The sequence below is a fragment of the Pteropus alecto genome, unplaced genomic scaffold, assembly GCF_000325575.1.
Source record: "Pteropus alecto unplaced genomic scaffold, ASM32557v1 scaffold81, whole genome shotgun sequence".
NCBI classification, from domain to species: Eukaryota; Metazoa; Chordata; class Mammalia; order Chiroptera; family Pteropodidae; genus Pteropus; species Pteropus alecto.
Genome location: NW_006433378.1, coordinates 2,122,196 through 2,146,033, shown reverse-complemented (window position 1 = coordinate 2,146,033; position 23,838 = coordinate 2,122,196). Strand labels below are relative to the sequence as shown.

The 23,838-nt window shown below is 34.2% G+C and overlaps 1 pseudogene; it reads right to left on the bottom strand.

Moving 5' to 3' along the window:
• Nucleotides 1-19,026: 19,026 nt before the first annotated feature.
• LOC102886726 lies at nt 19,027-22,609 on the bottom strand (annotated as a pseudogene).
• Between the last annotated feature and the right edge of the window lie 1,229 nt (nt 22,610-23,838).

Below are 23,838 nucleotides of genomic sequence, written 5' to 3'. Positions count from 1 at the left end.
AAATGAACCTATAAAGGCTTATAAAGGAAACTTCTTACACAGATATGCAGATGCCAACAAAAGGAATCAAGAATCATGAAGATCAGATAAGCATGACACCAAAGAAAACTAACAGAGCTCCAATAACAAACTCTAAAGAAATGGAGATCTATAAAGTATCAAAGAATTCAGAAGAATCCTCTTAAAGTTTAGTAAAATGTAAGAACATACAGACAACTAAATGAAATTATAAAAATAATGCATGAGCAAAACTAGAAGTTTAACATAGAAATGGAAACCATAAAATAAAATTCTAGAGCTGAAGGACATAGTGAGTGAACTGAAGAATTCAATAGAGAGCATGCATAATGGAGACTTGATTACCTAGAATACAAGACATTTGAAATTATCCAGTCAGAGAGCACAAAGAAAAACAAAAAGAGTGAAAAAAACCTAGGGATTTATGGAAGACAACAAAAATAAACAATATCAGTATTATGGAAATCCAGAAAAGAAGAGAAAAAGGGACAGAAAGTGGATTTAAAGCAATAATAGCTGAAACATTCTATTCAACAGCAGAATACATATTCTCAAGTGCACGTGAAACATTTTCTAAAATAGACTGTGTTAAGCCACAAAAGATGTCTTAGGTAATTCAAGAAAACTGGAATTATGGCAAGTATATTCTCTGACCACAATGGCATAAAATTAGAAACAATAGTAGAAGGAAAACTGGAAATCTCATGAATACATGAAAATTAAACAACTCTCCTGGACAGCCAATGGATGAAAAGAACAATTAGAATGGCAATTTAAAAGTATCCTAAGAAAAATGGAGGGGAAAAAACTTACATGATGCAACAAATTAGTCTTAAAAGAGAAGTTTATTGCAATAAACACATATAGAAAGAACGAAAATTAACTAACTCTATACCTCAAGGAACTAAAAAAAAGAACTGAATGCAAAGTTAGAAGAAAGGAAATAATAATGATTAGAGAAGAAATGAATGAACTAGAGAACAGGAAAATAGAAAAGATTAACAAAACTGAAATTTCTTTGAAAAGATAAACAACATTGACAAACCTTTAGACTAACCAACGAAAAGAGATGACCAAAATAAATAAAAGTATTGGAAAAGAAGACATTACAACTGACACCACAGAAATACACAGAAATTATAAGGAGCTGCTATGAACAACTAAATGCCAAACAGCTGGACAACTTAGAAGAAATAGAAATATTCTTAAAAACGTAGAATCTACCAAGACTGAATCAGGAAGAAAGAGAAAATTGGAAGAGACAATTACTAGCAAAGAGATTGAACTAAGAAACAAAAATCTCCCAAAGGAGAAAGCCTAAGACCAGATGGCTTCACTGGTGAATTCTATAAAACATTTAAAGAAAAATTTCCACCGATCCTCCTCAAACTTTTTAAAGAAATAGAAGAAAACGGAACACTCCCAAATTCATTTTATGCAACCAAAGCCAGTACACTACTAGAAAACTATAGGCTGATATTCTCAATGAATAGAGACATAAAAATTCTCAATAATATACTAGCAAACTAAATTCAGAAGCACATTAAAATGATCATTCACCATAATCAAGTGGGATTTATCCATAGGAAGCAAGGATATTTCAATATACGAAAATCAATAAATGTGATACACCGCATTAAAGAATGAAAGAAAAATTCATATGATCACCTCAATAGACACAGAAAATTCATTTGTCAAAAATTCAACATCCATTAATGATACAGCCTTTAACAAAATAAGTATAGAAAGAATGTACATCAACATAATAAAGGCCGTATGTGATATGCCTACTGCTAACATCGTATTCACTGGTGGAAGTTTAGAAGCTTTTCCACTAAGATCGGGAACAAGATAAAGCTGTTCATTCTCTCTACTCCTATTCAACACAGTACTGGAAGTCCTAACCAGAGCTAGCAAAAGAAAAGAGGGGTGAGTAGAGGAAAAGAATTGGAAAGGAAGAACTAAATTCATCTCTATTTGCACATAATTTTATACTTAGAAAATCCTAAAGCCTCCACCAAAAAAAACTTGTTATAGATAACTGACATATTCAATATAGTTGTAGGACACAAAATTAACATACAAAAATCAGTAGTTTTTATACACTGACAACAAATATCTGAAAAATAAATGAAGAAAACAATCCCATTAACAATCAAAACAAAATACTTAGGAATAAATTTAACCAAGGAATTAAAAGATCTCTACACTGAAATTACAAAACATTGATGAAAGAAATCAAGCAAGACATAAATAAAAAGGTATCCTGTGTTTATGTATTAGAAAATTACATTGTTAAAATTTCTGTACAACCCAAAACCAACCACAGATTCAATGCGATACCTATCAAGATTTCAATGGTATTATTTATGGCAGTAGAAAAAATTCTAAATTCATATGGAATCACAAAAGACACAATAGTCAAAGCAATCCTGAGGAAGAACGTAATGGGAGGCATCATATTTCTTGATGTCAAACTATATTATAAAGCTATAATAATCAGAACAATATGGTAAAATAGACACAAACCAATGAAACAGAATTAGGTGCCCAGAAATAAACACATGTAAACATGGTCCGGAAATATTTGACAAGAGAGCCAAGAGCGCTCGGTGGAGGAAAACATAATCTCTGTAAAAAATAGTGCTGGGAAAACTGGATATTTACATGTAAAAGAATGAAACTAGACCCCTACCTCACACCATTCACAAAAATTAACTTGAAATGAATTAAAGACTTAAATGTCAGACCAGAAATCACAAAACTCCTAGAATAAAATATAGGAAAAAAGCTCCTTGACATGAGTCTTGGCAGTGACATTTTGGATCTGATACCCAAAGCAAAGATCACAAAATCTTATACAGGACTACATCAATCTAAAATGCTTCTGTACAGCAAAAGAAATGATCAAGAAAATGAACAAACTACAGGAAGGAAAATATATTTACAAACCACATTTGTAAACTCATACAACTCAACAGCAAAATAATAGTAGTCTGATTTAAAATGGGCAAAGGAGCTGAATATTTTTCCAAAAAAGATATATTATTTTATTGTACACTTGAAATTTATTGGATTTTGTTTTAATGTCACCATAATAAATTAAAACAAAAAGATATGCCAATGGCCTCCAGATATATAAACAGGTGCTTAACATCACTACTCATTAGGGAAATACAAATCAAAAACAAAATTAGTTATCACCTATTAGAATAGCTATCGCAAAAAGATAAGGAATCTAAAATGCAGGAGAGAGTATGGAGAAAAGGGAACCTGTGTGGTGCAGTTATAAATTGAACAGCTACTCATTGTGGAAAACAGTATGGAGTTTTTTCAAAAATTAAATATAGAAGTACTATATGATCTAACATTCCACCTTTTGTGTGTATAGCCAAAGGAAATGAAAACACTATGTTTAGAGAACACTCATATTCACTGCTGCATTATTTACAATATCCAAGACGTGGAAACAACCTAAGTGTCCATAAGTTGATGAATGGATAAAGCAGTAGTAACCTATGAATATACAATGGAATATTATTTAGCCATAAGAAAGAAGGAAATCTTGCCATTTGCAGCATGGATGGACCTTGAGGGCATTATGCTAAGTGAAATGAGTCTGACAGAAAAAGACAAATATTGCATGATTTAACTTATATGTGGACTCTAAAACAAAAACAAAAATGCCCCATGAACATAAAAAAAGACATCAGATGTGGTTACCATAGGCAGGGTGTAAGGATTGGGGGGATTGGATAAAGGTGGCAGGTCGATGGGACAAACTTCCAGTGATATGATAAATAAGTACTGGGAATGTAATGTACAACATGGTGACTATCATAAGCACTGCTGTGTGATATGTTTGAAAATTGCTAAGTGGTTCCTTAAAAGTTCTCATCACAAGGGAAATAAAATTGTTTTTGTATTTATATGACATAATGAACATTAACTAAACTTATCATGGTAATCATTTTACAATAAATATGTCTAGTTATTATGCCATATACCTTAAATTTATACAGTGTTTTATGTCAATTACATCCTAATAAAACTGTAAAACTTTTTTTTAAAATCTGAGAATTGAAAGAAGCATTTATTCACTAATTTCTCTCCTCCATTATTTAAGTGTTTCATGAGTTGTTAACGTCCGAACTTCCAGACAAGTTTGCCTGTAAGATAAGCAGGCATTCCATAGGGCAGCATCAGAGAAGCCCTAGGGACTAGCAGTGAAAGATGCACTGACTGTGCTTCAGGGGAGATGCTGTCAGCATGAAGTGGGTGTTGCAGCCCTGGCGCTGGCTGCTGGTATTACAGGTGTTGCAAAAGATATGAAGCAGTGAGAGATATAAAGCAGTACACAAGTAATATCTAATACATATCCATATAAATATGTATATGGATACATATATGATATAGATCAATTTAAGGAAAAATATTCAGTAAAGTTTTAATAGAAATTATTTCTCTGAAGTTGAGTGACATTGGGTATGTGGATGTACTAGTTTTCTGGGCTGCCATAGAAAGTTCTACAATCTGGGTAGCATTTATTGTCTCATAGTTCTGGACATCAGAAGAGCAAAATCAAGGTATTGTAAGGGCCATGCTCTCTCTCAAGCTTCTGAAGAAATACCCTTCCTTGCCTTCTAGTTTCTGGTAGCTCAGGACAATCCTTGGTTTGTGGCAGTGTAATTCCAATCTTTGCCTCTACCTACCCATGTGTCTTTTTCTCTGTGTATTCACATGGCCGTTTTCTCTCTGTGCTTCCCTCCTCTCATGAAGATACCTGTCATATTGGATTAGAGTCCATCCTACTCCAGTATAACCTCATCTTAACCAATTACATCGGCAGCGACCCAATTTCCAAACAAGGTCACATTCTAAACTCCTGGGAGTTACAACTTTAATCAATCTCTCTCTCTCTCGCTGTCTCTCGCTGTCTCTCGCTGTCTCTCGCTGTCTCTCGCTCTCTATTTTATTTATTTATTTATTTATTTTTTAGTGGTAGGGGCACCTAATTCAATCTATAAGAGCAGACAAAGGATTTCCATTTGTTAATCTATATTTTTCTGAAATGTTTGTGTTTGCTATGGATATTCTGGAATGTTGTACTTTGTCTCATTTTTATACCTAATATTAATTTCCTTTTTCACATATCTACCATGCTATGAAAGAAATACTCATTTTTCTAGTTCTTCTTGCCACTAACAGTAGCTCTAACACAACCCTGGCCAGTAAGAGATGTAGTGACCCTTCTTTCCTCTTTTCTATTTTTCCTACTTTTAAAGAAAACAGAATGTCTAGGACTTCATGAGAATTTTATGAGCATAAGAGAACAAGCAGTTTACTTAAATAAAAACAAAAAAGGAATACATGGGCTCGATCACAAGATTACTGTAGCAGCAACTTAACTCTAGGTCTTCTTGTTACATCTGAAACACATAAAGCACTTTTTTTTTTTAATCACTGTTATTTGTGTTTCTGTTACTTGAAGACTCACACCTAAATGATAGAGGTGTACACATGTTTCTGGTGAATCTTATAATTTCCAGAGACATATTATGCAGAAAGTTGGTGTCTCAAGCAAAGGATATGATCAGAAAAAAATTTCATTTTGCTAATTTTTTGAAATACACTTTAAAGATTTTCATTTCCTGATGGAGAATATAGTTTCCAGAAAACAAATGTCAATATCCCTACCTCAAAAAACACCCACAACAAAATACAAAGCTCCACCTCTACTACAAAGGTTTTAGTTTTAATTATATTTTGTTAGCCTCTAAGCAACCTTAAGAACAGTGACTGTATAAAACTCAGTGAGAATCAACTAATAGATTTTGAATGCTGAAGAGTAGGACTTTTTTTTAATGAAAAGGTAAGCTTTTTAAAATATGTGAAGTATAATTGAATAGACTTTGGTGCACATTATATTTTTCTGACAGAGTAGAAAGTTTCATTGGAGTTAGTGTTTCTCAGATAAGGATTCTGTTCATATATAACTTTAAATATTTTTTTCTGTTAATTACTTACTGCTTTAATAGTTTAAGTAAAATTACATGTAATAATATATCAATATTTGAAGTTTAACTCATGAAATCTTTATCACAGATAAAATTTGATTAATATTAAGTGATTTTGTAAACTCTAAAATTTAGGTCCCAATTACTTGTCAAAATTGATGCTATATTCTGTAAATTTAGCTCCAGGATATACTCATTTATCCCTAGACATAGTTTAACTTTACGGAAAGTTAGGAATGGTGTCTATAAGAATGGTGTCATGATTACTGCTGTCTCTTAATGGTTCTTTCTAGTGACCTTAAAAAGCTTGACCAGGTCTCTGAGGGGCATCATGAATTCCTCAGTGTCTTTTTAAAATGCTGATAGAAATATGCACGACCCAAATGATCATTCTTTTTCATTTTGCTGATACAAATAATTCTCTTTTCTTCATATAATTTATACACAATTTTTCAAGAGATAATTTGAAAAACAGAAAAGGCATTTTTTCCCCGTCTTAGGAAAAGACACACAATTATTCCCATCATTATTATAAATAATCAAACCAAAACAAATTCCTTACATAACATTTTATAAATAAAAATATTAGTTACGTACATAAATATCAAACAAGTAGATAAATAGGAACTATTTTGCCCTCACTCATTAAGATTTCTTTAGTCTAAAGAACTGATCAATGTAAACAAATAAATATGGCATTACCTGATAACAAATTGTGGCACAAATAGTGGATATACAAATTCATTTTATCTTCTAAATTTGGAAATGTCATTATTTCTATTCTTAGTATTTTCTAAATTGTCTTACTTCTCTCAATGGTAAATTGGGAACAAAAATATTAGAATGTGTTTTTAAATTATTTAGATCACCAATTCTCTATTTCTTTGAGCTATTAATAATTTCGTCATGTCAGAACAATTAATTGCCTCTGCGTGGTTGATGTAATCAATTGTTTTCTTTCATATTTTCTTTTTAGCATGTATATTGATCTGTCTGAATGTGGCTCACTAGGATGAAGGATAAAGGGGACGAGTTCTCCTTGTTGAATGCTAAAGGACATCACAATGTGTATGTGATATGGCATATGCCACCTGGCTATGCTGTCTTGGAGCATTTTGAGAAGGCTTATGTAGCCAAATCTTTAAGCATACTGTGGAGTACAGAATCACATGACAGAGAGTGACATTGAAATTCTCTCTCGCCAAAGAAACACACACACACACACACACACACACGGTTATTGATTATTATAATCAAACCAAAACAAATTCCTTACAAAATATTTTAGAAATGAAAGAATATTACACACACATACACCACAAGAAATAATAATAAATAATAAATCTTGCCTTTATTAAAATTTCTGTACTTTAAAGAAATGATCACTGGAAACAAGTAAATATGCCATTACTTGATAACAAATTGTGAATCAAATAGTGGATATACAAAGATTATTTTATCTCTTTCTAAATTTGGAAATGTCATTATTTCTAGTCTCACTGTTTTCCAAATTGTCTCAGTTCTCCCAGTGGCAAATTGGAAACAAAAATATTCAGGTGACAACCATGTAGAAAAAATTTTTCTTTTTCTGAAATAAGTACTTCGTTTTCTCTTTTATTGAATTCCAAAAATAGAGTTTAAACCATAGAAAAAGATAGCTATCAATGATCAATTTAGACCTCTTATTTTTGCTAGCTCCTTTTTTGAACCGAAATAAACAAATAAAACACATAGTTGATTTGAACAAGGTAAAGGTGGCAGGATGGATTCCAGATTAAACTAAATGTTTTTTTCAGGACCCATATGCATGGTTGTCCTGATGAAGACTGTCTAGGACCCAGCCATGGCAGAGCTGCCAGGACAGTGTAGGAACCAGCAAGCTGAAAAAGTAAGGAAGCTGACTCAAGCCTTTATCAGAATATACAAAGTAAAATAAAGTGAAGCTATTCTCTTTTGTAAATAATTATGGGCAAATTTTTAAACCTTCCAGAATTTTGAAAGATGGATAACTTTAAAACATATTTTTAAATTTATTCTGTCTATATAATTCATTAAAAAGGATTCTAAGTTTTATATAAAAATCATGCATGCTTTATATAATTGTATATTTTTATATAGAAGAAAAAACAAATATCATTTAAATTATGTATGTTCATTTTGTTGCCTTGAGTAAGCATTTCCTATTTGACTTACAATAAAGACATTCTTCCTTAATATACTACATCAACTGATGTAACCCAATATTTTCCTGGCTAAGTTTAAAGAGAACTTTACTGATCAATACTGAATTAATCTGATAGTAAAGAGGGCTGAAAAGCAAAACCTTACACAGACCTTTTGTTTAAATTCATGTTAATTATTTTGCATATCATTGAATTCCACATAAAATTATCTTTTTCTGGAAAGTTCCACTTTATAACATAAAATTGAGACATTTAACTCATTTATTTAAGAGTGACTTCTTATAGCTCTAAACATGTGGGAACTTCGATGTTATTTTTATTGTTAATTTCCAATGTACTTGCTGTGTAGTCAGAGAACACAACTTGCATGATACTGGCTTACATTTTTCACCTGGCATGCAGTTATTTCATAAGTGTTCCATAAGTTAAATATATATTTAAAAAATATATATATATGTTCTTAATTTGTTGAGCATATTAGACTAATCTTAATTTTGTGGCGAAAGTCATCTACATGCTTACTATATTTATGCCCAGATTTATCAGTGTCTAATAGAGATGTGTGTAACATCTCCTATCCTATTTGTTCATTTCTCTTTATAATTTTTCAATTTTTGCCATAATGTTAAGAGCATAAAAATTCACAATTGTCATTAAAAATGAGAAAATATGTTTGTGCAGGAATGATGAAAAATTGAGAACTCAGTATTTATTATTTATTTTATAGATTTTTTTCTCAATGCTGGATTACATGGACTTATGCTTAGAGATATTTCATGGTTATTAAAGCATTTGCTAATTATATAAAATCATATTTAATAACTCAGATATTTGCATATATGTTTACTTAAGTTTTTTATTGTTTCCTTATTTTACATAGCTATTTATGAATAAGCTTAAAATTCCATATTGTTGTAGTTTAGTAGGGAGACCCAGATTCAGGCAAACATGATTTTAAAATCAGGCTTTATCAGTCATTATTTGTCAGATTTTGCACACCTTCAGTAAATTCTCTATGTTTCTGTCCTTATCCATAAAATGAGAAAAAAGTAGTTCATTACTAATTTGAGTTATGTTTATCAATGGATACAATATATTTAAAGCACTAAGTGACTAGTTGGCACAGAGTAAGCATCTACTCTTATCATTATTATTATCGTTTATTTTGTACATTATCTTTTACCTTAGAAATAAAATGAGATACTGAAAATATCACATGATGACTCACCAAAATATTCTATTTGAATAAACTACTTTGATCATTTGAACTGGTCACAACTGATTTACTTGCACTTCACAAGCCAGAGTTTGTATTTGTACGTTTTGTTTCTTGTCGCATTTGTTATGTGCACATTCACAGAACATTCATCAGTGACCCACAGAGGGAATTAATTACAAATGACAGCAAAAGAATAATTCTAGAAGTGTTATGAATTCAGCTACAAAGAGTATTAAGAAGTTTCTGTAGACAGCACGGTCACATTGTATTTTTCAGAGTGACTTTTAAAGCTTATTAAGGGTGATTTGGAGAGATTTAATGTGGACTTAAAATACCTCTCTAAAAATATTGGAAACTTGATGTATGCATATGTACATACAATACTATTTTTCAATTTAAAAAAATAAATCATATGCACATCAGTTAAGTTAAACTTAATTGTGTATAGAAATGTGTATAGCTGAGCTAGTCAATTAGCAGCTGAATTACCCACTTAAGTCAGCAATGGCCTAAACTAATGCACTAGAAAAGAGCACAGAGTGGAGTTTGAGTGTATGAACCAAGAGAATCTGAAAGAAAATGTTTTAAGTGTCCTTGAGCACAATCCGAATGTCTGAATAAAGCGAACAAATTGCATATAAAGCAATGGGAGAGGATCCTTGCTTCTAGAGACTTGAGGTCATAGAAAGGAGTATTAGAACACTTGGAAGAGTACACTAGGAGAAACAGATGATTCTGGGAACATGATGATGGGGATCCAGCTTCCTTTCTGCCATTGAGACTTCTAGTCTATTGGCCTTGTGTAAGTCAAAGAACCACTGGGGTTTAAAGGCACATAGGTTCAAAGAGGGATGTTTGCTCTGTGGTTGTCAAGGTAGAGAACTGTTACCTGGCTTTCTCCTACATGGCCTGGGTGAACTTTGAGACACCAGAGTGAAGAAGCAGATGTGAGGTCCTCAAAGCAAAGTATCCTGAGAAGACTATGACCTTTGGCTACCTGAGCATTCTGGCCAGTACAGATTACAATTCACCCTAATCTCTTCCAAGGCAAGGAAATGAAGGAACTAGTTAAGATGTGAGACCACCCCTGAGACTGGGAAAGCTTGAGGGGATACAGAATAAAGAGAATATTCCATGTTCCGTGGCCTCACAAGTGTAGCAGAGGAAAAAGTATTCCTTGACCATCTTAGGGTCTCTGGCTGTTTCTGACAATTAAACTGACAAATAGATTGATAGGAGAAAAGCATACAAATTTTATTGAATTTTTACACGTACATGGGAGCCTTCCCTAGAGAATGGAGACATGAAGTGACCAGAACAGGAAGCTTTTATACCTTTTAAACAAAGAAACAGTAAATTTGTTCAGAATTGACAAAACAAAGAGGTTTAGGCTATGGATAGTAAATGGGGTTGTTTATACAACTTTCTGAGCCCTAAATTCCCTGTTTCTGCTGATGAGGTACAGGGAGGGTACCTTTCACATGAGAGATGTAATTGCCTGCTATCATGGGACAAAGAAGAGTCAGTCCTTGCACTGGCTATTTCTTAAGTACCTTTAATTCAAAATAATCGATATACCAAAGTGGCATATTTTGGAGTAAAATGTTCTGCTACCCTTCACGAATCCCACTTGTAACTATTGGCCTATGCAAGAAAGAGTTTTCACATTCTCTACTGACAAATCGTCACTGCACAGGGTAAGGCAAGAATGAAACCTGAGCTTCAGTAAACCAACTCACTCAACAAAGAAAATTAATGGTGTGTCTCACTCAGCAGGCCCTAGTTACAGAGATCTGTTACAACTTTAGCATATTAGAGCAGATAGGGAAGGATGATTGAAAACAAAACCAAATAAAAATAGAGCTAAAAGGCATTCTGAAGGTTAGACAGAGAAAAACCTACATTGTTTCTTAAGTATGGCATATTTATGTAATAAAAAATAGAATGGTCAGTGTTGCCACCCAAAATTAGTGGCTTGGAAATATAAAAATATTGCTAAGAGCAAAGAAAAAATATAAAGGGATACAACATAAGAAAAAAGATACATGGAAGTGATATTCACAACACTCAATGTGCAAATAATATTTCAAGAGGGGGAAAAAAAAAGACAGATGCAAAAGGCAATGATTAAACAAACAATGGGAGGGAATCTGAGCTTTAGGAAGACCTGTGCTTGGTTATGAAGATACTTATCGGATTCTAAGGTAGATTAATAAAAAAAAAGAAATATACCTAGTCATAATAATTTTTAAAATTTTTCAGATAAAGCTAAAATCTTCAAGTTCCTAGAGCATAATAACAATTTCTACTATGTTAATAATATTGTTAGTAATAACATTAAAATGTTACCCACACAGGAAAAAGGACTAACATCCAATTTCTCATTTGTAACACTTGTAACTTGAAGATAGTATGACATTTGCTGACTACTGAGAAAAAATTATATATCCCCAAATCTTATACCTACTGACAATAGTCATCATCTCATAGGCAGATGATTGAAAATATAATGATGTAATGTATTCCATCTAAGGGCTATAATTGAAAAAATACTTAAACCAAATAATAGAGTATCTGAAACAGAATCCAAACTTTAAAGACACTTGAAACAGAAGGAACATGCAAAACTATGAGAAAACTTGTATCATAGTCAAGAATTAAATTTTTTAACTGGTTCAGTCAGGAATAGGGACATTCTAAAGGCCTCATAGTAGAGGCAGAGAAGAGAGGATACTGGATAAATAAAAGTGTTTTCTTATGTCTAATCTTAGTGGGATTGGTGACACAGATCATCTTGGTGGGGGAATTATATGCTATCATAGGAAAATATTTATTTTCTTGTCAAAGAATAATAGAGAAGTCTGTATCAAATTATAAATGTAGGGTCAAGTAAGTGAATAGAACAAAATTATAGTGGAGAAAACATTAAATGAATATCAACTTGATAAAAACATGCAGAAGAATAAGGGAATATCAGAAAGGGTGGTTTAAAATAAGCAGCAAACATAAAGCAAGATGGAAGAAGCATGACGACTATATGTAAACTTTGCCCGATGTGTGGATATAATTGACTCCTATTAAAAGACAGAGTTCAAAGCATCTGTTTAAATGAGGTCATAAGAAACAGATTTAAAACCAATAATAAAGAAAGGATGAAAATGGGTTTGTCAAGCTAGTACCTGAAAAAAAGAAAAAAAAAAACCACTAAGCGGCTTTGTCAGCATCATACATGCACATGCTGTAGTTTAAGGTTAAAGGCGTGAAAACAGTGAAGAATATTGTGTTAGATAAAAGGTTCACTTTACCAAGAAGGTAAAACAGCAGTAAATTTATATAAATCTAATAGCTTAGCAGCTAAATTCGCAAAGCAGAAATCATTAGAAGAACTTCATGGAGAAAAAGAGTTTTAAAAGGAAACTTCAGTAGAACAGAGGGAAATAGGCAAAGAATATGGAAATTCACTTAGGAACTGGCAACCGATGTCTAGAGTCCCAGAGGATCCAATATGAATAGGGACGAAACTCTCAAGACTATCTGCCAGTTCAATAACCAGTATGAAAGCCCTGCATAAAATCACTTTAGCAATAATGGAAATAGAAAGCCAAGATACTGAATATCCAGTTGCCTAGTATGCCAAGCGCATACAGAAAGAACCCTGGTAGGTAGACACTGTAAAAAGCTGTGCCATCTCCAAACAGAGATGCTGTATCCTTTCCACATATTAAAGAAGCCTGTATCCTTTTAAAATAAAAGTATACGGTGTGAAGGATTATGGCATATACTTATCACAGTAAAAATTGAAATGGAATCACTCTGAAACAATATTTTTTCTTAGTGCACAGCATCACTTTAACTCACACATTAGAGTTCTAACTTATCTCTACGTGTACTTAAAGTGTATTGGGCACCTTGCTAAACAGACTAGAAGATAAAAATCAACATAGAACTTATTCAAAGTATAATGCCATATAAGTTCTAAAGAAGTGAAGAGGGAAAAATGATTTATGACAACACGACTGAATCACACTGAGGAAAAGACACACACACACACACACACACACACACACACACACAAATAGTTCAGCTAGTGCTGGTGACATAGAAAGGCCCTGAATTAACTTCCTCTCATGGACACTGTGAATTTATAGCTACGAATGGGACGATTTCCTCTGAAAAAACTCTCAAAACTAGTTGAGTCACTTCTATGCATTGGGTAACTGAGGGAAAAAAACCTACATCGAAGCAGGCAGGAGAGACTGAGAGGCAATCTTTCCATAAATCCCACTCCCAGCATGAAGACCCACAATCAGGAGGGAACTCAAAACCTGGAGCTTCTCCTTGAGGACCAAAGGGTTTGAAATCCACATCTGGCACCCCAGCTTCTAAGACCTGTACCTAAGAGACAAGTCCCTAAAACATGCAGCTTTAAAAGCCAATGGGGCTTGTGTCCATGACACCCACAATGCTATAGCAAACTGAGAAACAGTTCTCAAAGAGCTCACATATATGGACACACCAGCCCCATGGCCCAGCACAGAGACAGCTGACTAGAAAGCACCCAGACATTCTGTGAAAGAGGCTTATTTGCTTATCTTAAAGCATCAGCCTGAAGGATAGGCATCTAACACACTATAGAGGCCTACTATACTCTCCAAAGATGAAAGCTGGCAGAGTCATTTCGGCACTCTCCCTGTCTTCAGGTCACTGGTATCTCCTAGAAAGGAGTTTGTAACTTTATCTGGTATTCCAATTTTTACAGCTGCCACCCAGGAAACCCCTCTAGATCACCTGGTTCTGGTGGCCATGAGGGCTTATATTTGCAAGTCTCATAGAACTATAACTAAAAAAGAAAGGGCTCTTAATCAGCTGCCACCCTAAGGCACGGCAGAGCTATAACAGACTGAGGCACACAGTCTTTCACCAAAGAGATCTATCAGTTATTCTTCATAGCTGAGGCTTAAGGAATTGGCTTCTAATTAAACACACATTTAAGAGTTGACTATAATCCTCTTCAGAGACCATGGTGGGTGGGTGCTACCTGCATGCTCTCCCTCTACTGCACTCCAGAAGGCAGTTTTACACATATCTTGTGACCTAGTTTTTACATCTGGCACCCCGAGTTTTGTGGCTGCCATGCAGGCTCTGGTGGCTAGTGGGGCTTATGCTCCTGGTCCCACAGGACTGTATATATTTGCATACTTTAAAAGCTGCTGCCTAGAGAATCTAGTTTCCAATCAGTGTGACCTAGGTACTGACTGAGATCCTCCCCTTGGGACATTGACAAGTATTGTATATCTCTATAAACATTTCATATCATAGACATTCTGTGCTTTTTACTACTAGAAAGAGTCATTCGTCTTTAAATCTAATCAGATTAGAAAGCCAAATGCAGAAATTGATGGGGTGAGTAGACAGGTAGATATGAGCCAGTGGTTAACAAGGCCCCAAGATGAGTTTAGCAATAAAATGTATAGAACAGGATGTCTGATAACTCTGGTGACACCTTCATTCCCTCATGGTCAGTTAACTACAGATAACTATATGACCTTACTCTGAGGGTGCTCAACTGGTTTTGAGCAAAATTAGTTAACTGAGCATGTACCTAACCTCAAAATCGCCGTGGTGCAGGTGTGTGACTTCCCATCTACGAGCAGACACTACACATGCCCAAGCTTGGAGTAAGAGGGGTCTGAGGGAAGAGCAGAGAATTCATGCTATTTGAAGTGAGAGAGACAAAGGGAGAACAAAGAAGCCCTACTGACCATATAACCCCATCCTAACTTCTCAGTGCACTCGATTCTCTATTGAGGTGCCCACTTGAACTTTCTCCCAAGTGTACTTTGCTTTAATAAAATTGCTTCTGCTTGCTAATTTTTGTATGCCCTTTCTTCTCGGAGTGACAAACATTCACGCTATCTTTTGTAGGGATCCAAAGACTGAATCTCAGTCTCACACAACACAGACATCTAAGCGCCAGTAACAAAACCTTAGAACCAATTCAGAAAACTCATCCTTAAAAAATCTGTTTCTCTAGATCCACTCTCAGTACCAAATCTATATTAGAGTTCTCTAATATGGAAAAAGAGCCAGTTTTACACACACACATACACATACACACACATACACAATTGTCCCGGGTATCAACGCCCAGGATGATTTTGTGCGTGTGTGTGTCAAAATCTGTGGAAGCTCAAGTCCCTTACATAAAATGGCATAATATTTACATATAACCTACAGATACTGTCCTATATGGTATCTCATTTCCAGTTCGCCCTGAGAATACTCCCGGAGGCTCTTACGGCTGTAGCATTGACCACAAGGTAACTCATGGATTACAATCCTAACCTTACCCCCAAATGTTGCCACGAAATGTCTTACTTTTATCATTATGTTTGCACTGTTGTAATATATCAATAGTCTTTGGAAACAAATGACATCATTCTATTTATAGCATTCTGCTTTCAGTAGTGGTCTATTTACAAAATATAGTAATTCTTAATTGCTGAAAATGTCAAATCTTAGAAAACACAGCATTCTCATGCATGATGTTAAATGAACACTGGCAGCGAGCTGCACTTTTTTCTTCTAAACAAGAAAAGGGTTAAATCATCTCTAGATTACTTATAATTACTTATAATACCTAGTTGCTATACTATATTCTTTAAGAAATAAATGACAAGAAAGTCTGTACATGTGCAGTACAGATGCAACCATTGCAGGCCCACCTACATAATACATCTCAGCAATAACGTAACATTTTTTAAAAACTATTTTTGATTCTGGTTGCATCCATGATTGCAGAACCCATGGACCTGAATGACTGACTGTAGATTTATAAATGTAAATAAAGAGATTTGTCATAAGGAATTGGCTCATACAGTTATGGAGGCTAAGAAGTCCTGTGATCTGCCATCTGCAAGCTGAAGATGAGAAAGCTGTGGTATTAGTATAAGCAGAAAGGCCTGAGAACCAGCAAAGTCAAAAAGTAGATTCCAGTTTGGGTGTGACAACCTTAGAACCTGAAGTACCAAGGGAAGAAGATATTCCTCTCAAGCAATCAGGCAGGAAGGGCTGAATTCTTTCTTCTGCCTTTTGGTTCTATTCAGGACTGAAAAATGACCACTGACCTCAGGTGGAGAAACTGCCTTACTGAGTCCAGCGATTCGAATGCTAATTCCATCCAGACACACCCTCACAGATACACCCAGAAGTGTTTGGCTAAATATCTGGGCACTTAAGATCCATTCAACACATAAAATTAACTATGATAGGCACCAATTCCATCATGGGGACTCCGTACCCAGGAACACGTCCAAACTCAATTACATCCAAAAGGCCCTACCTCCAAATATCATCACATTGAGAATTAGGACTGCCACATAACGATTGAGAGAGGGGTGAAGTCAAACATTCGGTTAATAGCAAACATCATCAGATGGACACTGGGAAGTACTTTTGCACTGCAATTCTGAGCAGAATAACTTGGAGAAAATTGTGCCTAGAGTAGTGATAATGAGGATGAATATATAGAGACAGATATTCATCAAGTATTGGAGATAGGTTTGAAAATTCTTGACAATTAATTGGATTTGGGAGAAGATGGAATTAAATAATACTCAAGTGTATGGTGCTGAAGGCATATTGCAAGGCATCATGAATAATGTATTACAGATTATTAAACTCCCTCACTTTTCCCCATGCTTCTTTCCTAGAAATTTTGAGAACCTGTGAGTGGATAGTCTTAATGCTGAATGCTCCAGCTCTACCCCAAAGATCTTGATTTCATTTTTTTTCTGAACTTTAATGCTGTTTTGCCTCTACACATTAACATACTAAACAATATTTTCATTATCAACAAAAAAGTCTAATTTTCTTCCAAAAGAGACCATTTAGCGAGAAAAAGATCAAAGAGAAACACAGTGAGACAGAAAAGTGTAATGAAAATATTCAAAACTAATTTCCAAATTAATTATTTAATTTCTCTCTCATAGAAAAAAAATGTAGACTTAGTTACTAGGGATCATCAAAATTTGCAAGAAAAGCATTTTCAAGAAAAAAAGGACACTAAAATTGTTGTGCACCTACTGTGTGTCAGGAAATGTTTTAAATCAATATTGTCATCATTTATCACCATAGAATTGTATAAAATATTTCTGTTTTAAAGAAAAAAAAACTAAGAGTAGAATTTATGTAAATTCTCCAAATCCAGAGGAAGATTGTGTTAAAATTCAAATATAAATTTGCCTATTTACATTAAATACTCACCAGAGGTTAAGACTTTCAGAAGTACTATAAAAAACACCATTTTAAGTTTTAACTCCCTCGGGTATCAAAATTTAACTTCTAATTAAAAGAAATTATATTTCTACACCTAAAAGTTTGGAATATAGTCAATAAAATCGTTAAGACAAAAAATGATGACAAAGCCTCGGGAAAACTTTTCTAAGTATATAGCTGCAGGCTGATGCTAGTTAAACTAATTATAATAATCTTTAAGGAGTTGTCAAATATTCTATTAAATAGAACTTCTTTGAAAATTATGAATAGCCTATTTATCATAATTTGATACATTTAGATTATATTAAGTCACTATAAAATGTTACCATAGTTGATCAATTAAAATAAATTGATTTTACAAGAAAAATAAACAGAATTTGATCTTGTTATTCAATATATTAAAATATATTTGTTCCTTCCTTTTAAAGTTATGTTTTTTAATAACAGCACATATACATTTTTTATATTTCACAACTTATATTTTTATCAGAGTCCACGGTCTGCTAAATAAAAAGAGTAACAAGCTGACAAATTATTGTACAATTTAAATTTTATGAATTTAATTTCATAAAAAATTAGGTGCATTTTTATACTGGCTAACCAAAAATGCTGTTTCATTTCTGGCCTAATATACTTTATGAAATATAGTCACAGCACTAAAATAATCCCATTGCTATTTCTTTTATGTATTTTACAACAAAAACTTTGTGTTCTTAATCAAAAAGATCCAGTCTAATTCAGCATGTAAAAAATAATAATAATAATAATAATTTTACAAAGAATCTAAGACAACATTTTTGAATCCACTTTTATTTTCTTTTTTATTCCTTACATACAGAACTTCTCCATATATTACATTCCTTGCAGCAATAAAGTCACCTGATATTGGTCAGGTACTATTTTATCCTCCAAACTTTAAAATATAATATATACACACACACACACACACACACACACTATCCAGTATTAAATCCATAAAGTATTTATATAGCACAGCACATTAAACTTTAGACACTTGGCAATTAAACATTATAAAAATAGGACCAGTCCCCAATTCTGTGTGTTTAAAATCAAGTGTTTACTGTCCTTACCTAGTGACGGCACACTGGTTCAAAAGGCAGCAAAGGAAATTGGTAGTTACTTTGGAGGACACTGAACATGATGATATGGAAGTATATTATGATGTTACCCCAGTGTCATGTACCACTCCACCTTTCTCCAAGGTATACTTATAACTACAATGGCAGATCTAATTTATACAAAATGAAAACAGACAACACAGCATTTACTCTGTGGAGATAACCTACTAATACTATGAATACATTGTGATAGTGAACACAACTAGTCCTAAAAACTTGTCACCATCCTGGTTTTTCAGTTTGGATGATCCATTAATCCTGCACCTGACTATTATTTCTTTCCCAGTATTGTTAGGATCAGAGATGACCCGAACAGCAACAAATGGCTGTAAATATCTATGGAAAGTATTTTAAGTTTATAATTCCATTGGGAGGATAAGTTCATAAAACTGCTGTGTTTTCATCCTTTGAAATACATGCTCTTCTTAGTTCTCCTTGAAACTTTAATCCAATTACAGTATTCTATTTATTTTTACAAAAATACAAGTTTCACTTGAAATAACCAAAATCAGGATAATTCACCCAACTGCATACTTGAAGTAAACAAGAAACTGATATGCAACACACACTGGACCTTTTCATTCAAAAAGTGCTCTGTCAGGACAAACTGTGATTCTTTTCTTCTAGATTATATGGCTTTAGAAACTTTAAAAGGTCTTCAATGCATGCACCCTTTATAGGAACTTGGATCTGACATAATGTATGTTCCAATGCAGTCACTGGTTTTGGAAAAATCAGAAGTCCTGGACTAGGAATCTGGTCACGATAATTTAGAACTTCATCATTCAGAGCCCAAAGCATAGCTCACATTGTGAATGAAAAGAGTACAGCCAGGTCCCCATGAAAGACTTGGTAGAAGAGCAAGATCAAGCTGCAGCGTTTGGCGGTGAACTCCAGGAATTCTCTGGTAGTCCAGTTGTAGATGAAGAGCTTCCACTCGGCCAGGCTCTGGTTGAAGGTCTTGTGGTGGGTGAGGAAGTGGCTACCCAGGTAGAGGCAGCTAAGACAGAGGCGCTTCCCAGCTCAGGCAGTGCAGCCCTGGGAGAGTTGGTAGAAGGCTGAAAAGCCAATGGCTGAAGACACCTCCCTATAGAGTGCATTCTAGCCAATTCCAATTGTATCTTTTAATGCTGATTTACATGCCAGGTGGTCCAATGAAATGACATTATGAATTAGGTGGTAATCTGGAAATAAGTTCCAGATTATCTTTCTTTAAATAATAAAAGAATTTAATGGCTGAACTGGGATTTAAACTATTTTCTGTCTGACTCCAAAGTAAGAGTTATCAGTACCTGATACCAATACTGTATCAGTAGTTATGATTCTCCTTTTTATTCATTTAATAAATATCTTTTGAGCATTAAGTTCAGTTACCGTTCTAAGTTCTAGGAATGTATTTGTGAAAAAATAGAAACTCTTGATCTCTTGTTATTCTGAGTTATGGTATAAAGAAATTATGTGATTCTTAAGTATTAAATAACATTCTTTTATAAACATTTTAACTTTCGAGCCATAGGTTTTATAAATTTATGTATAAATCTCTAGAACTTACGGCTGAGTCAATGCTGTTACCACATTTAAAATTCAATTTTTCAGTAATTTCCAAAATTCAGCTTTAAAATTGTACATTTTATCACATAGTATAAAGTAATAAAAAAGCAATAATATATATACATGTTTATGATAATTGGTGATAATTTTAAATCCTAACCAATATACTCTGTTATTTTCTGTATAAAAATATTTCATGCACAATATTATTAACGCTATTATCTATTCGCTTATAGCAACCTTGAAATCTATAGTTCCTTACATAACCTTAAAGATAAAGTACAGAGTCAGAGTGATGCCCTACTGGTGACCAAAGAAATATTTTATATAAAGGGACTTAAAATATTTCTAGAGGTATTTTTAAAAATAAGAACATACATTATGAAAAAAACCACTTCCAGAGAAAAACATGGATAGATGCCTATTTTTCTCTTCATATTTTTAACAGTAAGTAAAATAAATATTGTTTCCTCATGACACTCAAAAAGGCAATCAAATGTACTTCAAAAAATTCTGGCATCCTTTTTGCTTTGTTCTTAGTGACACTGACAACAGCTGCTATGTAAACCAGAAAAGTACCTTGGACTTCAGACAGAAGGCTGGAAGAACATATCCCTGGGGTTGCTTTATTTGTTGGCTTCCTTACTGATTATCTGCTAGACTGAAGATACTTCTTTAATAATTGATATTCCTGAGAGGGGTTTGTTCTTCAGCAGCATCATAAATGCAAATAGAACTGAAACTCAATGACTTGCACTTCCACTAAGTAGATCTCAAAGCCCAGAAGAACGTTAGTTAGTTAATGAAATCTGTGTTTTTTTTGATCCATGAGTAGTATATTCTTTAAGTTTTTGAAGATATGCCCAGAGACAATAATACCTAACCTTTGGGAATGGAGGCAATAGGCGCAAATTTCTACATAAATAGAATTTTCACAGTACATTTATATGCTAAAATCTTTAAAAGTTCATTTTAATTTTACAAGGTGGGAAAATTTTTGTAAAGTATATAATATTTCCTGAAAGTATAAAAGGAATACTAGTGTACTATAAACTGTTTAATATAGAAGTATTAGTATTAATCACTATGCAGTAGTGTAACTATTTTATTAAACATATTGGTCTCCGTATGCAAGTCATAAGGCAACTTCATTTATTTTCCCAGTTTTCAAACTTACTCATTAGCTTGATTCTGTGTGCTTCAGGGATCAATTCATGAGTAGGTTCTCAGTTATTTCTAAGCCTCAAAATAGTTTAATTTAAAGTCATGAGTTAGTATAATAATCAGAACTCTGAACCTCAAATATATTAAGGTTTCTCTCCCACTCTCACTGGCTGCTGCTTCGGGTCTGGAAGTATGCACTTAAAAAAAAATCAGATTATGTCCTCCTTTGCCAATTCCTCCCTCCCTCCTTAGTTCCATCTTCTGATCCTACAGTCCCCATCAAAGATTCAATCAGAGGAGAGGTGATCTGCGGTCAGAAGTGGAGCTTAATTCTGTTTAGATCTGCTGTTGGCCCTTTCTCAACCTGGCAGACATTCACTACTGACTTCTTTCTTGAAATAATTTTCTGTTTTTCAGAGAATCCCTTCTCCCACTCCATCAACTTCCAACTGCTTGTTACTGAGGTCTCCTCCAGCTGACCTTTATGCCATCCGCTACACTAACTCAGCTTTGGCCCTAACAGGACACTTGTATAGTCTTACAGCCTTCTCAGTCTTAGTCCAGTTGGGTGAGGTCCTTGCAGAACCTGACAGATTCTCTTGCAGCCCACATCTGGTCCGAGGGAAAGGTATATCTTTTGCCTCGTCGCCTATTCTGCCACTTCAAGCAAACCATGATATTCTTTTAGCATCACATTTTTCAGATGTGTTTCAGGCTCACTTCTGTGGCCTGTAAAACCCGAGGACATATAGGAAGCTTTGTTTGTGGTTCTTGTGAAACTCTCCTTATTTGGTTTAAGAGGAGGATGAGAAATGCCATAGCACTCCAACGATTTTTACCAATGTAATTTGCTTCTCTCTTTAAAAGCACGTTCAATTTTCTGTCCACTTCTTACATATCTTAAAAATAGATAATAAGCTAAGAGTTCAAAACCATTTGTCAGTTCTTTTGTTCCTTATACATCTTCTATCACATTCCATTTGAATTTGAGTGTTCTTGCCTTGGACCTCTGCCAGCAGAGGCCATTTTGTTTTGATCCATTGTTGACTCCTTCCCTTGAGGCTCATAAACTGCAGCAGCAACAGCACCAAGTTCACTCTGTTCTGATCTTCACAATTCAAACAAAGCCTGTTGTATGCCATTTCCAGAGAATTCTGTGATAGCCTGTATGTTTGTGTCCCCTCACCCACCTAAATGTGTATGCTGAAACTGTGACCCCCAATATGACAGTACTTGGAGGTGGAGACTTTGGGAAGTAATTAGGGTTAGGGTAGGGCCCTCGTGATGGCATTAATGCCCTTACAAGAAAAGGAAAAGAGAAATCTTTCTTTCTCTCCCTTCACATGCACACATCAAAAGAGAGTCACATGAGAACACAGCCAGAAAGAGAGCCTTCAATAGCCCCAAATGACCCAGCACCTTCATCTTAGACTTTCCAACCTCCATAACTATGTGAAATCAATTTCTGTTGTTCAAGCTACCCAGTCGATGGTATTTTGTTTTGCAGCCCACGCTAAGACAGATACAAGGTTTAAAACTCTTAGAAACGTCATAAATGTCACAGCTAAGCATTTGAGTCAGGATTCAAACTTAGGGCTGTTTGAATGCAATCTCCGATCTTTTGAAATAGCCCACTGTTATCTCCTGAGATTTTGGACTTCTTGGACTGTTTTGTGGCAATGTTTCACTGTTTTTTCTGCTTCTTCTATAATCGTATTCATCCCTTCACTAAATATGCCCCAGCAACTCTAAATTGGGCTGACTTATTTCCATTGCCTGACACTAACATCCTTTTGGTTTGCATTGAAGTGCTGTTTTAGTTACCCAATGTGCATACATACACTGTGTATTTAGAATACATATGTGTACATATGTATATTTATAGCATGTTAAAATAATGCCAATTGCTACATTTTCTTAATTATTAATACCTACGGCCTTGAAATCATTGTCTATAAATTCCTTTGCAAGTAAAGCACATATCTGGATCTCTTCTATCAGCAACATGCATAGACCTGAAAATATGATCTAATTGTTACCTACTTTGGCTTTTCAGAGGCCTTCAAAGGATCAAAATGTTTTAGGGCAATTTATGTTGAGTGATGTTTGATAAGGCTATGTGAAGATTTACATTTTTAATAAATAAAGCATACAGATAAAACAAAAGCCAGAAATATAATGTGCTATAATTCTATATAAACCCAGGCAGGCCCTCTCCACTATTTTTTTCATTTGGTAAGTCCCCTCTCTAAATGAATAAAAGGACAGGA